Source organism: Pinus tabuliformis, chromosome 9, assembly GCF_031772625.1.
Source record: "Pinus tabuliformis cultivar Carrire ecotype Pingquan chromosome 9, CPIR1, whole genome shotgun sequence".
NCBI lineage: Eukaryota > Viridiplantae > Streptophyta > Pinopsida > Pinales > Pinaceae > Pinus > Pinus tabuliformis.
In genome coordinates, this window is record NC_142307.1 from 205,559,369 (window position 1) to 205,575,432 (window position 16,064).

Below are 16,064 nucleotides of genomic sequence, written 5' to 3' on the forward strand. Positions count from 1 at the left end.
TATTAATAAATGATTTTTATTTTACAAACAAATTTCCTTTTTCTTTCTTTTGACAAATATATTACATCATGACTCAAGTACAATTATGAAGACCAACACTAGTTACATTCTTCAACACCATTCAATCCTCACCTATCTCTGATGATCTCAACATGACATGAGAACCAATGTGATCCTCCTTGACCTTCTTCACTGTTGGTTAGGAATGTTTCTACGAATTTCATGTTGGTTTTGTAGAATTTGCAAACCTCACATGTGAAATGAAACCCCAACTTGAAGAATTTTTAGGCTAATTTCTCTCTCCAATGCACTTATTCTAGCACATTGTTTCCATTTAAGGAGAGCAGTGCCCCAAAGATGTTATCTTTCTCCTTGGTGCAAGTTTTATTATTTCCACTTGGTTGTTCTTTCAGGTATCAAAATTTACAACTGAGGATTGTCCTTAACCTATTGAGTGTGGGGGCATTTTTATCCTATAACGTTTGTTGGACAAGGGCACCGTATTTAGGGCAGTTTTAGCCCCCTTTTATGCATAAAAATGGAGAATTTATACACAATTTCGAATGCCTAGCTTTTAGGATTTTTTGTTGATTTATTTCACACCTATTTTTTGGATCTCGAAGACTTTTTGGCTGGTAGGACACACCTATGCATTGTTTCTACTAGGTGGTTTTTAATAATAAGTATGTGCACAAGGGTCTTGGAAATATTTCATGGAAGAAGATCATGCCTTAGGTACTAAAGAAAGATTTGAGGCATTCAAAACACTCAAACAATCCTACAATACCTTGTGGAATCACTTTAAACAACTTACAAAATGTGTCAAGTGATTAGGTAAAATGGAATTGGCCATGAGCTATTTTCCAAATAAACTACAAATGAGCACACAAACTTACAAGTATGTAGATACTTAAAAATGCACATGTATTTAGGAGCATGCATGTGCATAGAAGTTTTAATCACTAATAATTCTTCATACAAATTTTCTTCCTCAATTTTCTATTTTAAAATAATTCTCTCATCTTAAAATATAATTTATTTATATCTATAATATATATTCATATCATATAATTTATTTATATCTATGATATATTTTATTTATTTTGATAATGACCCTGTTTTTTTTAATTAATATTATAAAATATAATATTTTAACTATTTTTTCTTTTAAAATTGATATCACATTTTTAATACAATTATAAAAAATATATATTTTAATTAGTGATTCATCGTTACGGTTTCTCGTAATAAAACTGTGTTATAAACGATTTTTTTAAAAATACGTAACGGGTCATTTTTTTAATTTTAAAGACCGAACCTGAAACAGGTGGCATTTTTAAATTTCTTTTAAAGAGGTGACGTCATTTTTTAAAGACCCAACTTGAAATTATGTTTAACTATGTCTTTCAAATCCACGTCACTTTCAAATCAAAATAAAACTGTCTTTCCAAATCCACGTCACTTGCTCGCATACAATTCGATGCAGGAAGCAACTCGTAACTTACTTGATCATATTCCACGTCATTTACTCGATCATATTAGCTTGTATGCCGATTTCAAAATTTAATACTCTACGGCTACATTGGGCTCCGTGCGCAGCGGTTAATAATCTCTACGGCTACATTGGGCTCTGTGCGCAGCTGGCGGATTTGAAAGGGAAAAACAAGAATGCATTTCAAATCCGATATATCATTATTACATTTAGACGGCAAAAGAAAGGGAAATCGCACTAGCAAGCTTGGCCGACAGATACAGGAAGAAGAGTGGCCAGTATCGGCTTTCATGGCTGGGAGTTGGTGGGCAAGCTACGTTTCATGGCTGGGAGATGGTGTAGAGTATCTGCGTTTCGATTGGCTGCTAAGTGGAGAAGGAGATTGGAGAAGGGCTGAGGAAATTAGGTAGTAGATAGAGTAGAACATATTTTGGGTTTGTTGGAGAAGGGTTGAAGAAATTAGCTAGCAGAGTGGAACAGATTTTGGGTTTGTTGGAGAAAGGTTGGAGAAATTAGGTAGTAGAGTAGAATTTTGTGTTTTAGAATTTGGATTTTAATACTGTGTTTTCCTTTTTTTTTGAGCATGGCCATGCTTATTTGTTTATACTTTGAATTTTGCCTGTGCATTTTAGTTATTTATTTATTTATTTTGTTTTTGTTTTGAAAATGGTTTGTTTCTCTAGATTGGGTTGTTTGCTGTTTATTTGGTTGTTTGCTGCTTATTTGGTTTTGCGTTCTGGTTTGAGAGGTGAACACTGGTTGGTTGGGGGTTAAGAGGGTTGATTGGGAGAGTGAGGCTGCCAAGAATATAAGATGGGATGACTGATTTAATGGTGAAAATTGAGAAGGTATATATTATTTTATTTGCTATTTAAAATTTTTGATGGTAATAGGTTGTTATCTGAATTTTTAAATCACTATGTATTGAATGTTTAAATCACTATCTATTGTATTGCATTGTCTACCGAATATATATGAGTATTTTGTAGAACATTTTATCTTGTTTTTTAATCTTTTGTGGGTTAATTGTCCTGTTCCCTTTTCAAGTGCAGAGGAAGGAAGAACTATACTACCAGGAAGGAAGAATTATACCACCAGTTAATAGTGGTGGAAAACACAGATGCTGTGTATTTTCTAGGTTGCAGGTGAGCATTAACTTTTGGTTTCTGTCTTATATAAATAATTTCTAATTAAATTTTAATGAGGAAAGTTAGGTGTACTTAATACAATTAGGGTTTAGATGCATACACACCATGCATGCAAGGGTGGGGAAAATTTTCATAATCTTTCATGGGTTATTCAATGTCTTTGAATTTTATTTTTTGTACCCGTTATAATAGGGTTTCATTATTGAGTATTGTTTGTCAAAGTTCAATATATTGATGCTGAGTAGTGCAGCATAAAACCCTCTGATGCTTAAATCTAAAGAAGAATTTGGGGTTCTAGAATTCTTCTTTTAGAAACTGTTTGTAGAATATTTTATCTTGTTGTTTTTTTCTTTGGATTAACTTGTCCTGTTTCCTCTTCAAGTGCAGAGGAAGGAAGAATTATATGATCAAGAAGGAAGAATTATACCACCACCACATGCTGTGTATTTTTTAGATTGCAGGTGGGCATTAACTTTTGTTTTCTCATATCTAATTAATTTTTAATGAGGGTAGGGTAGGCTTACTTAGCAAGCTTAGGGTTTAGATACAAACACACTATGCATGTAAGGGTTAATAGTTCATTATCTGAATTTTTAAATCACAATGTAGCTCATGGATAGATTACTTTGTAGAGCATTTTATCCTGTTTTTTTTTTTGGGTTAACTTGTGGAGTTTCCTCTTCAAGTGCAGAGTATGGAAATACTATACCATGAAGGGAGAATGAAGGGAGAATTAGAGCATGAGTTAATAGTGGTGGAAAACACACATGCTGTGTATTTTTAGATTGAAGGTGAGCATTAACTTTTGGTTTCTGTCAATATCTAAATAATTTTTAATGAGGGAAAGATGTAATTATTCAGTTTACTGTTTAGATACATACTGGTGTGGAAAAATTTCGTAGTCTTTGATTTTTTTTGGGTTATTCAATGTCTTTAGATTTTATTTTTTATAATGGTTATCATAGGGTTTTATTCTTGAGTATTGTTTATCAAATTTCAATATAAAACCCTCTGGTGCTTAAATCTGAAGAAGAATTTGGGATTTCTAGAATTTTTCTTTTAGGAATTATTAACATATGTTTAATATGTGAGTAAAATTTAATTTCAATTTTATTATAATTATTTTCCTCCCTGCATGTTGCAAATAAATTTTGGTCATTGAATGTTATTTTATCCATAGATTTTATTTTTCTGTACTGGTTGCCATAGGGTTTTATTCTTGGGTATTGTTTGTCAAAGTTCAATATATTGATGTTCAGTAGTGCCATCAAAAGACCTTCTGATGCATAAATTTGAAGAAGAATTTGGGGTTTCTAGAAATTTTCTTTTAGGAACTGTTTGCAAATGTTTAATATGTGGGTAAAATTTTATTTCAATTTTATTATAATTTTCTTCACAGCATTTTGCAAACAGATTTTGGTTATTGGACGTTTTTTATTTAGGCTAGTGACCCACAGTCCAAGCCATGTTTGGCTTATAAACTAACATATTATGGGGTGAGATCATTAACCATTCAGTGACCTGTAACAGTCAATTCGTGCTAGGATAAACCTTCTAATGCTGAAACCTAAAGAAAATTTTGGGTTTCCAGAATTTTCTTTCTAGTTACTATTTGTAGAAGTTCAATACTCGAGTTAAATTTTATTCCAGTTCTATTATAATTCTTTTATCTCCTCAATACTCGAGTTAAATTTTATTCCAGTTCTATATAATTCTTTTATCTCCAACATTTTGCACATAGAATTTGGTCATTGGAGGGTTCCCTATTTAGCTGAGCAACCCACAATCCATGCCATCTTGAACTTATAAAGTAACACACATTTGGGGTGAGATTATTAACCAATCAATGACCCGGAACAATCATATTCATCAATCTCCATTTGTTATTTTTCTTAACCAGCTTGAACAAAGTGGCTTTAGGGATCATGGATAGACTTACTAGTCCTGGAGAAAAAGTGCCGGTATGCCATCTAAGATGGATGGAATGAGACCTGCCAGGTCACACTTGCATTAGATGGAAACACACCACCTATGCAAAAGCACATTGAAGCAAAACTTGTAGGAAGACATTTGGATTCAGCAAGACCCCATTATGTGAGCAAACACTTTGAATCAAGGCCAATTTAGAAAATTATGGTTTCTCAAATGTGTCCTTACCTATCTAAGTGTAAGCAAGTTGCATGGGATGAACTAACAATAGGTGTGCTAGGGGGTGATCTAACCTAGATAAGGAAAGAAGGTTCAAATACTTGGCAGGGGTTAGCACCTCTGTTTAGTCTTACTCAAAGCAAATCCTAAGTATGTGATTTTTTCTAATGAGGAGTTCAGGGTAGGCTCATTCCTTTTATTTTACAAAACATTAACTCGAATCCGATTCAGCTATCTTTGTGCAAAATCAATACCTACGTTATGATTTGGAAGAAGAAATATAGTTCCTACATTTTCCTTCATATTAAGTATGCTGCGAACATTTTTGTAGCCAAGGCCCATAAAAATGCCTTTTATATTTTTCAATTTAAGAGAGTACTACCCTTGTCTTTAAGCATTGCATTCCTTTGCATATTGATCTTATATGGACGGAACCCAACTCCTTGTGTTTCTAGTGTGTTTATTTATGTCAGTGACTGCTAAAATTGGAGAGTAAGAATGGAGTATTTTTTATTGATTGATAATCTTCCTTTAGGGACAGAAACAGTCGAGCCAAAGCAATTAACTTATCTCCCAAACATAAGAAAATATTTGGTAAAATTAAACAACTCCCAAACAACAATCCATTTCTCTCCATTCAACAATATTATAAGATTTACCAGTTCATTTTTAATCATCCAATTCCATTCATATATCTTATACCCATAACAAATTCCATCTATCTATTTTTGCTTAAAGCAATGTGAGGGTTTACCCATAAGGAAGTGTCTGGTTATCCATTAATGAGTTTGCTGAGAATGGGTAACTTAAAGACTTAACCCTCCTAAAAGGTAAAAGGTTAGTGCATGAAAGAGTTTACCAAAAAGAATCCACCTACATAGTCTTTTTACCTCCTCCTATAATATCCAACCATGGTAGATACCTCTTAGTCCTTCTCTTGCTAAAGTGGACAAAGAGAATGTGAAAAGGTTTGCACTCTTTGAACATTTTAATTCCACTATTTAAAATTTTGTGACCATAAAGTAACATAGGAGTCTTTAACATATAACATATGTATATAGGTAAGACAAAGGGTCCCTTCAATGTGTTCACAGTTATAATATAGGAGCCTAATGTATATAGGGTGCATTCAGTTAGATTCCATTAGTCTTTTAACTTTTTTTAATTGTTATAAAATGTATCCTTAAACTTGCTTCAGGAATGAGCCATTAAGGGACCTTAAAGGTGTCAGAAATCAATGAGTAAGGTAGAAATATAATTGATCTAAAATGTATCTTTAAGGCTACTTCATGAATGAAACAGTAAGGGATCTTAAAGGTGTCAAAAGTCGACCAGTAAGGTAGAGCTAGAAATGAGCATGGATTTAGGTGGACGATGCAAGCCAGTAATTCGTTGTAACTCACCATTTTGAACCTTTTTTCTTTTAGCCTATCTTATGAGGTATGGCGAGTTAGTTTTATGAGCCATCAAACCAAGCTGTTGGGGTTAGTTTTCTACTTTTTGTCGCTTCTGTTGGGTTCTCCCTTCAACTAAGAGAAACAAGTGTAGAAAGTAGAATGTCAATGAAAATGATCAACCCATGAAGCTATGATCAAGAGGGGTATTCTGGATGGGGAGGAAAGGGCGCAAGAGCATTAGGCACATTCAGATGAACCTGGCATTCTTGTTAGTTGGATGCCAATGGTGAGAAGATTTTTATTAAGATGATCACCTACCATGCACCCAATAATTAGGAATGGTGGGTTTACACATCGCTATTAACCCATAACAGACCCAATTCCCTTCTTAAAAATATAGATTTCGGTACTAGATATGTGCAATTCTTATTAAAAAATCAGATTGCCTGAAAATGTTTACCCATCGCCCTAGTCTTGGTTCCTTTTCTAGTTTTGTAGCAAATAAACAGCCCTCTCATCTTTTGCATATTCAGCTAATAATTTTTTCTGCGTCCCAGTTCTACCTTAGATATGGCACATAGCTCAGATAACATAGCTAAGAAATCAGCTGAAGCATTATTTATGCACTTATATTGAATTTCAAAGTAAAAACCTTGTAGTTGACTTTACAACTTCACCAAAATTCCACTAGGAAACACTAGGAAAACGAATACTCCAAAGTTTCATGCTCCATTTGGATTTTGAGGCGTTGTCCCAATAAATATGGCTTGAATTTTACTATAACATTCATAAGGGTCAACATTTCCTTATCATAGATGCATAACAACTGCTCCTTGTCAGTCAATTTCTACTTTGAAAAGCTATAGGCTGCTGATTTGCATGACCATAGTGTTAATGTCAGTGCTCAAAGCATCATATTTCACTTAAAAAGTCTGAGAAATTTGGAAGTGCAAATACAGGGCTGGGCCTTTTTCATGCGTCAGTAGCCCCCCTCTACAGTCCCCATCCATTTAAATTGATTCTTATTGGTAAGCTCAGTGAGGTTTGTCATGATGCTTCCAAAGCCCTTGACAGAACTTCCTATATAAATTGCATATTCTATCAAGTTCTCTCAACTGAGCCACATTCTTGGGAGTTGGCCACTCAAGAAATAAAGAGTGAAATCCAAAAAATAAAGAGTGAAACAGAGCCAGCACTGGATGATTGAGAAAATTGTCAGGTCTCAGCTTCTTTGATCACTATTTGATAGGAAGCAAAACTAAATGATTTTCATTCTAAATATTTTGTGTTCTTTGCCACAATAATGCTGGGATAAATGGAAATACACTGAGAATTAATTTAAAAAAAATAAGTTAGCAATGAAGTTATATAGTTTCACCTTGTGTACAAGTATTTAACAGATGCCCGCTTGAGTGTTACAGTTTGCATAGATAAGAAGGGACCCCTTCTGCAGCCTCCATCCATTTGAATCCATCCTTTATTGGTAAGGTTGGTTAGGTGTGCCATGATGCTTCCAAACTTGATAAGACTCCCTACATAAATCACATATTCCGTTAATTTCTCTCAACCGAGTGACATTCTTGGGAGTTTGCTAGTCAAAGATTAAGGAGTGAAATTTAAGAAATAAAGAGTGAAACAAAGCCAGCGCTGGATGATTGAAAAAATTGTTAGGCTTCAGGTTCATTGGTCACAATTTTATAGGAAGCAAAACTAACTGTTTTTCATTTTAAGTATCTTGTGTCCTTTGCCACAATAATGTTGTAGACAAACTTAAGTTACTAATGAAGTCATTCAGTTTTGTTTTCTGTTACATGTATTTGATAGATGCCTGAATGAGTGTTATAGTTTGCATAGATAAGAAGGGAGACCTTCTGCAGCCTCCATCTATTTGAATTGATCCTTATTGGTAAGATTGGTTAGGTGTGCCCATGATGCTTCCAAAACCGACAGACTCCTCCCTATATAAATTGCATATTCTGTTAAGTTCTCTCAACCTAGTCACATTCCTGGGAGTTGGCTAGTCAAGGATTAAGGAGTGAAATTTAAGAAATAAAGAGTGAAACAAAGACAGCCCTGGATGATTGGAAAACTTGTTAGGCTTCAGATTCATTGGTCACAATTTTATAGGAAGCAAAACTAACAGGTTTTTCATTTTAAGTATCTTGTGTCCTTTGCCACAATAATGTTGTGTTAAGTGGAAACATACTGAGAAAATCAACTGTAGACAAACCTAAGTTACTAATGAAGTCATTCAGTTTCATTTTCTGTTACAAGTATTTGATAGATGACTGCTTGAGTGTTATAGTTTGCATAAACAAGAAGGTAGCCCCTTTGCAGCCTGCATACATTTAAATCTATCCTTATTGGTAAGATCAGTGAGGTGGGCCATGATGCTTCTAAAACCCTTGACAAACTTCTATATAGATTGCATATTCTATTAAGTTCTCTCAACTGAGTCACATTCTTTGAAATAAAGAGTGAATAAGAGCAAGCCCTGGATGATTGAGAAAATTGTCAGGCTTCAGATTCCTTGATCACAATTTGACAGGAAGCATAACTAGCTATTTTTCACAAGTATCGTGTGTCCGCTGCCACAATAACGTTGGGATAAATGGAAAGATACTGAGAGAATCAATTGTAGACGAACTTAAGTTACTAATGAAGTCATTCAGTTTCACTTTCTGTTACAAGTATTTGATAGATGCCTGCTTGAGTGTTGCAGTTTGCATAGATAAGAAGGTAGCCCCTTTGAAGGGTCCACCTATTTAAGTTGATCCTTGTTGGTAAAATCAGTGAGGTGTGCCATGATGTTTCCAAAACCCTTGACAAAATCAGTGACCATTTTGGCATCCACAAAAATGAAATTTTAAAGGCAGGACAATTATTCCAATTAAATGGGCATTGGTTAAAACTTAAACCACATTAACACAAGATGTCAAGTAATCAGAACTTTGAAGCCAAAACACAATCACTGAAAATGAAGACCTAACTTGCCACTTTCTATTACTTAAATAATTTCGCCTTACATAAACTAGATCTGGAGAAGAAATCTGTAACTGTGAACCTCGATGAACTGTAATTCAAATTTGAGTACTAAAACCTTGATGAAAAAACTGAGAGCTGTGAACTAGACAGAGAGAATTAAGTAACATAACATCATAGCCCCTCTTTCTTCTTGGACACATACTAGGCTTAACGAAATAAACCAGATTTGGAGAAGAAATCTCTAACTGTGAACCTCAATGAACTGTAATTCAAATTTGAGTGCTAAAACCTAGTAGATGAAACTGAGAGCTGTGAACTAGATCTGGAGAAGAAATCTGTAACTGTGAACCTCACTAAACTGTAATTCAAATTTGAGTGCTAAAACCTAGATGAAACTGAGAGCTATGAACTAGACAGAGATAGAATTAAGTAACACACATGATATGTACTATGTCTTCGACATATATAGTCCCTCTTTCTTCTTGGCCACATACTAACCTTAACGGTAAAGAAAGGTCATCAACTCCTGCATTCATAAAAAGTAGCAAGGGCAGGGGTACTCCACCGACCGGATTGGAGTTCTTATACATGTGAACAGGTTTGTCTCCATCTGGATTAAAGACCCGCGTCAAATCAACAGTCTCATCTCCGTGGGTGTAGCCAAAAAGCTCAATGCTATATAAATTGCATATTCTATAAAGTTCTCTCAACTGAGTCACATTCTTGGAAGTTGGCCAGTCAAGGAAGGAGTGAAATTCAAGAAATTAGGAGTGAAACAGAGCCCGCTCTGGATGGTTATGATCTAGGAGTTCCTTAATCATAATTTGATAGGAAGCAAAGCTAATGGTTTTCTTTTCTAAGTATCTTGCCTCTCTTGCCACAATAATGTTGGGATAAATGGAAATATTTTGGGAGAATCAATTTTAGACGAACTTATGTTACTAATGAAGTCATTCGTTTTCACCTTTTGTTACAAGTATTTGAAAGATGCTTGCTTGAGTGTTACAGTTTGCATTGATAAAACGGTAGTCCCTTTGCAGCGGCCATCCATTAATTGAGATCCTTATTGGTCAGTGAGGTGTGCTATGATGCTTCCAAAACCTTTGACAGTATAAATTGCATATTCTATAAGTTCTCTCAAGTGAGTCACATTCTTGGGAGTTGGCCAGTCAAGTAAGGAGTAAAATTCAGGAAATAAGGAGTGAAACCGAACCAGCCCTGGATGACAGAAAATTGTCAGGCTTCAGGGACCTTCATCACAATTTAATAGGAAGCAAAACTAACAGTTTTTCATTCTAAATATCTTGTGTCCTTTGTCACAATGATGTTGGGATAAGCGGAAATCCACACAGAGAATCAATTGTAGATAAACTTGAGTTACTAATGAAGTCATTTAGCTTCACCTTCTGTTAATGCCTGCTTGAGTGTTAGAGTTTGCCGTGTAGAATGGGCCTTTTTTGGTCATAGTAATTCCTTTGATTATTCAGATCTTCAGTCTGATGCTCTCCAAACTGAGCTATCACACGAAGGGGTGATTTTACTAGGCACTATATGGTGCATGTCCAATAATTCTTTTACTGCTCTTTCTCTGTCATCTTTAACTTAAGATACATGTAGGGTGAACATTCTACTGTTCCAGGGACCCAAAAATATATTTCTACTGTTCTTCATGGTAAATAGCACATCTTCTCTGATGCATATTCACTTTATTCATCCTGTATATTTCAACAATGAGTATATCTTTGAATGTGGTTGGTAATACCAATTGCACATGTCTTCTGATGCATATTCACCGTATTCATCCTTTATAAATGAACAATGAGTATATATTTGAATGTGTTTGCTTTTCATATAAGCAAATTCATCAGCTCCTTTGGACTTTGATAGCTTGTGGGATGGTCACGGAGGAAAGAAATGGAGACCCATCATCACAGTTGTTGAAACCCGTCATGGCCAGTATCGGTTAGTTTAGAAAAAGTATTGGATCCTGATCAAATAAAAATAGGTCAATTGTTGCACCATGTGTAAAGAGTTACTTCACTGAGTGAGTTTTGTGAGAGTGATGAAGCGGAACCAGCCCTGGATGACAGAAAATTATCAGGCTTCAGGTTCTTTTATCACAATTGGATAGGAAGCAAAACTAACAGTTTTTCATTCTAAATATCTTGTGTCCTTTGCCACAACGATGATGGGATAAATGGAAATACACAGAATCAATTGTAAAGAAACGTTAGTTACTAATGAAGTCATTCCACTTCACCTTCTGTTAAAAGTATTTGACAGATGCCTGCTTGAGTGTTACAGTTTGCCATGTAAAATGAACTCTCTTTTTTGTCATAGTAATTCCTTGGATTCTTCAGATCTTCAGTCTGATGCTCTCCAAACTGAGCTGTCACACTACTGGATAGGCAAATGGGCTTTTTACTGGGCACTATATGATATATGTCCATGTCAAGTAATTCTTTTACTGCCCTTTCTCTGTCATCTATAACTTAAACATACATGTAAGGCGAACATTCTACTGTTCCAGGGACCCAAAAATATACTTCTACTGTTCTTCATGGTAAAAATTGCACGTCTTCTGACGCATATTCACTATATTCATCCTATATAAATCAACAATGAGTATATCTGCATATTCACTATATTCATCCTGTATAAATCAACAATGAGTATATCTTTGAATGTGGTTGGTAAATTGCACATATCTTCTGATGCATATTCACTATATTCATTCTGTATAAATCAAACGAGTATATATTTGAATGTGGTTGCTTTTCATGTAAGCAAATTCATCATGCAGATGGTCATGGAGGAAAGCGATTGAAACACATCACAGATGTTGAAACCCTTCATGATCGGTATCAGTTGGTTTAGAGACAGTATTGGACCCTGATCAAATAAAAGCAGGTCAATTGTTGTCAATTGAATGGATGTACATCGCTATTAATTAAAAAGAGACCGATTTCAGTATGTCTTGCGATGTGGGGCCTCGATCACTGTCCCATCAGTTTGTGTTACTACCGTAATGATTCGAAGAGTTACTTCCCTGAGTGACTTCTGTGAGAGCGATGACCTCTCATCGGAGAGTCTGGAATACCTTTTTGATAGTTTATGTTTTTAAAACCAATTCATTATGCTTATCCAGATCGATATATATACCCAGTCGGAGGGTCTGGAATACCTTTTTGATAGTTTATGTTTTTAAAACCAATTCATTGTGCCTATCTAGATCGATATATATATACCCAGTTGCTCTTCGCGTGGATTCTGTTGTTTACCTTGATTTTGAATTAGTGAATCTTTATCTAGATACAAAAGTGTGTAAACCGATTAAAGCCTCATTAACCCCCGAATAGGGTTTTAGGCGGTGGCTTCCTCCATTGGTGTCGACGGGATTCGTTTCGGTCTTCATTAACAACTCTCAGCCAATTGGATTTTCCCGTAGACAGGAATTCTGGTCATGATTTCTTAAGATAGTAATATCATTAGGCAAGGTTTTTCATTTGATAGCACTTTCAATACCTGGATACAAAATAAAATGATAATAACATTTACAACATTTACATTTACAGGTCTTTTTTGAAACTTGAAATGCTTTAAGAGATGGGATGATTAAGTTTTCTATTTAGTTTACCTTACGGTACCCGAGATATTGTTTGTAATTTATGACTATTTACTTCATACCTGAAATTTACAATGAATTAATTTTTATTATATATAATAGTTATTTTTGTATTTATGACTATTTACTTCATACCTGAAATTTACAATGAATTAATGTTTATTATATATAATAGTTATTTGACTGGGAATGATAGTTAATTATTGTATTTTGTTTTTATTATTCTTTTTAGTAAATTTGCAATCAATTGTTTTCCCATCTTCTTATGAAACAGGTGTTAAACAATTGGATGGGGAGAGGGCTTTTGACCAGAAGTCATAGAAGATGATGGAATTGTCTTCCCAATTTCATGTGAGATTATTATAATATTTATAATAGATTAATTTTTATTATTTATAATATTTATTTATTTTGAAATAGATATTGAAAATTTTTTTTTTTTTTTTTTTTTTTACAAGTTTGTTAAGCAGATGCAGATTGTTGTGACATAGTAATAGGAATTCTGGTCATGATTTCTTAAGATAGTAATATCATTAGGCAAGGTTTATCATAGTAATATCATTAGGCAAGGTTTTTCATTTGATAGCACTTTCAATACCTCGATACAAAATAAAATGATAATAACGTTTACAACATTTACATTTACAGGTCTTTTTTGAAACTTGAAATGCTTTAAGAGATGGGATGGGTTGCTTAGGTTTTCTATTTAGTTTACCTTAGGGTACCCTAGATATTGTTTTTGTAATTTATGACTATTTACTTCATACCTGAAATTTACAATGAATTAATTTTTATTATATATAATAGTTATTTTTGTAATTTATGACTATTCACTTTATACCTGAAATTTACAATGAATTAATGTTTATTTTATATATAATAGTTATTTGACTGGGAATGATAGTTAATTATTGTATTTTGTTTTTATTATTCTTTTTAGTAAATTTGTAATCAATTGTTTTCCCATCTTCTTATGAAACAGGTGTTAAACAATTGGATGGGGGAGAGGGCTTTTGACCAGAAGTCATAGAAGATGATGGAATTGTCTTCCCAATTTCATGTGAGATTATTATAATATTTATAATAGATTAATTTTTATTATTTATAATATTTATTTATTTTGAAATAGATATTGAAAAATATTTAATTTTTTTTTTTTTTTTAGAAGTTTGTTAAGCAGATGCAGATTGTTGTGACATAGTAATAGGAATTCTGGTCATGATTTCTTAAGATAGTAATATCATTAGGCAAGGTTTATCATAGTAATATCATTAGGCAAGGTTTTTCATTTGATAGCACTTTCAATACCTCGATACAAAATAAAATGATAATAACGTTTACAACATTTACATTACAGGTTTTTTTTGAAACTTGAAATGCTTTAAGAGGCTTTTTTGAAACTTGAAATGCTTTAAGAGATGGGATGGGTTGCTTAGGTTTTCTATTTAGTTTACCTTAGGTTACCCTAGATATTGTTTTTGTAATTTATGACTATTTACTTCATACCTGAAATTTACAATGAATTAATTTTTATTATATATAATAGTTATTTTTGTAATTTATGACTATTTACTTTATACCTGAAATTTACAATGAATTAATGTTTATTTTATATATAATAGTTATTTGACTGGGAATGATAGTTAATTATTGTATTTTGTTTTTATTATTCTTTTTAGTAAATTTGTAATCAATTGTTTTCCCATTTTCTTATGAAACAGGTGTTAAACAATTGGATGGGGAGAGGGCTTTTGACCAGAAGTCATAGAAGATGATGGAATTGTCTTCCCAATTTCATGTGAGATTATTATAATATTTATAATAGATTAATTTTTATTATTTATAATATTTATTTATTTTGAAATAGATATTGAAAAATATTTAATTTTTTTTTTTTTTTTTTTGACAAATTTGTTAAGCAGATGCAGATTGTTGTGACATAGTAATAGGAATTCTGGTCATGATTTCTTAAGATAGTAATATCATTAGGCAAGGTTTATCATAGTAATATCATTAGGCAAGGTTTTTCATTTGATAGCACTTTCAATACCTCGATACAAAATAAAATGATAATAACGTTTACAACATTTACATTTACAGGTCTTTTTTGAAACTTGAAATGCTTTAAGAGATGGGATGGGTTGCTTAGGTTTTCTATTTAGTTTACCTTAGGGTACCCTAGATATTGTTTTTGTAATTTATGACTATTTACTTCATACCTGAAATTTACAATGAATTAATTTTTATTATATATAATAGTTATTTTTGTAATTTATGACTATTTACTTCATACCTGAAATTTACAATGAATTAATGTTTATTATATATAATAGTTATTTGACTGGGAATGATAGTTAATTATTGTATTTTGTTTTTATTATTTTTTAGTAAATTTGTAATCAAAATTTTGTTTTCCCATCTTATGAAACAGGTGTTAAACAATTGGATGGGGAGAGGGCTTTTGACCAGAAGTCATAGAAGATGATGGAATTGTCTTCCCAATTTCATGTGAGATTATTATAATATTTATAATAGATTAATTTTTATTATTTATAATATTTATTTATTTTAAAATAGATGTTGAAAAATATTTAACTATTTTTTTTTTTGTTTTTTACAAGTTTGTTAAGCAGATGCAGATTGTTGTGACAGAGTAATATATGAGAAGGTAGATTAAATTTTCTCCCAATTTTGTGAGATTTTTTTTTTTCCTCCAATTTTAAAAGGGAGAAAACTATTTTTTTAATTGTTTTTGTTATTTATTATTTTAAAATAGGAATATTATCAAAACTTTAATTTTCTGATGGTATGAACAGAGATCAATACAAGAAGAGCATGCACAGCAGCAAGATGGGAAGTGCTTCACAAAGGCTCAAATTCTGTCAAATAATCACATATTAGGTGTAATTGTAAATTGTATTATGATTTTTGATGTATTCTCACAAACTATACTTTAATATATAATCAGTTTTTTTTTTGAGAGGGGCTAGACCCCTCTCACAACCTCCAAAGATAGCATGGCCAAAGCTATCTTGGAGGAGTGTCTTTCTGGAGTTTTTTTTTTTTTCAATTTTTTTTTGTTTTATTTATAATTATAATTATATATATATGTTTTTGATAAAATATGTTTTTGTTTAAAATATGTTTTTGTTTATAATTATTTAATTAATTAATACTTTTAAAAGGAAAAAAAAAATCAAACTTCATATTTTAAAATTTTATTGAGCATACTCACATTTTTTTGTCAGATTCACATTGCTTTCACATCA

The 16,064-nt window shown here is 32.6% G+C and overlaps 1 long non-coding RNA gene across 4 annotated transcripts; it reads left to right on the top strand.

The window, feature by feature from the left end:
- Window positions 1-1,545: 1,545 nt before the first annotated feature.
- LOC149147858 (uncharacterized) lies at window positions 1,546-15,839 on the top strand. 4 transcript variants are annotated; one of them, XR_016262518.1, is made up of 10 exons: window positions 1,546-2,340; window positions 2,540-2,637; window positions 3,023-3,101; window positions 3,332-3,431; window positions 13,070-13,146; window positions 13,778-13,855; window positions 14,517-14,593; window positions 15,227-15,303; window positions 15,417-15,463; window positions 15,612-15,839. It is a non-coding gene; the product is annotated as an uncharacterized LOC149147858 (long non-coding RNA). The 4 variants fall into 4 exon arrangements; XR_016262517.1 differs by having other exon boundaries at window positions 3,028-3,101; XR_016262516.1 differs by having other exon boundaries at window positions 2,545-2,637.
- Window positions 15,840-16,064: the final 225 nt, after the last annotated feature.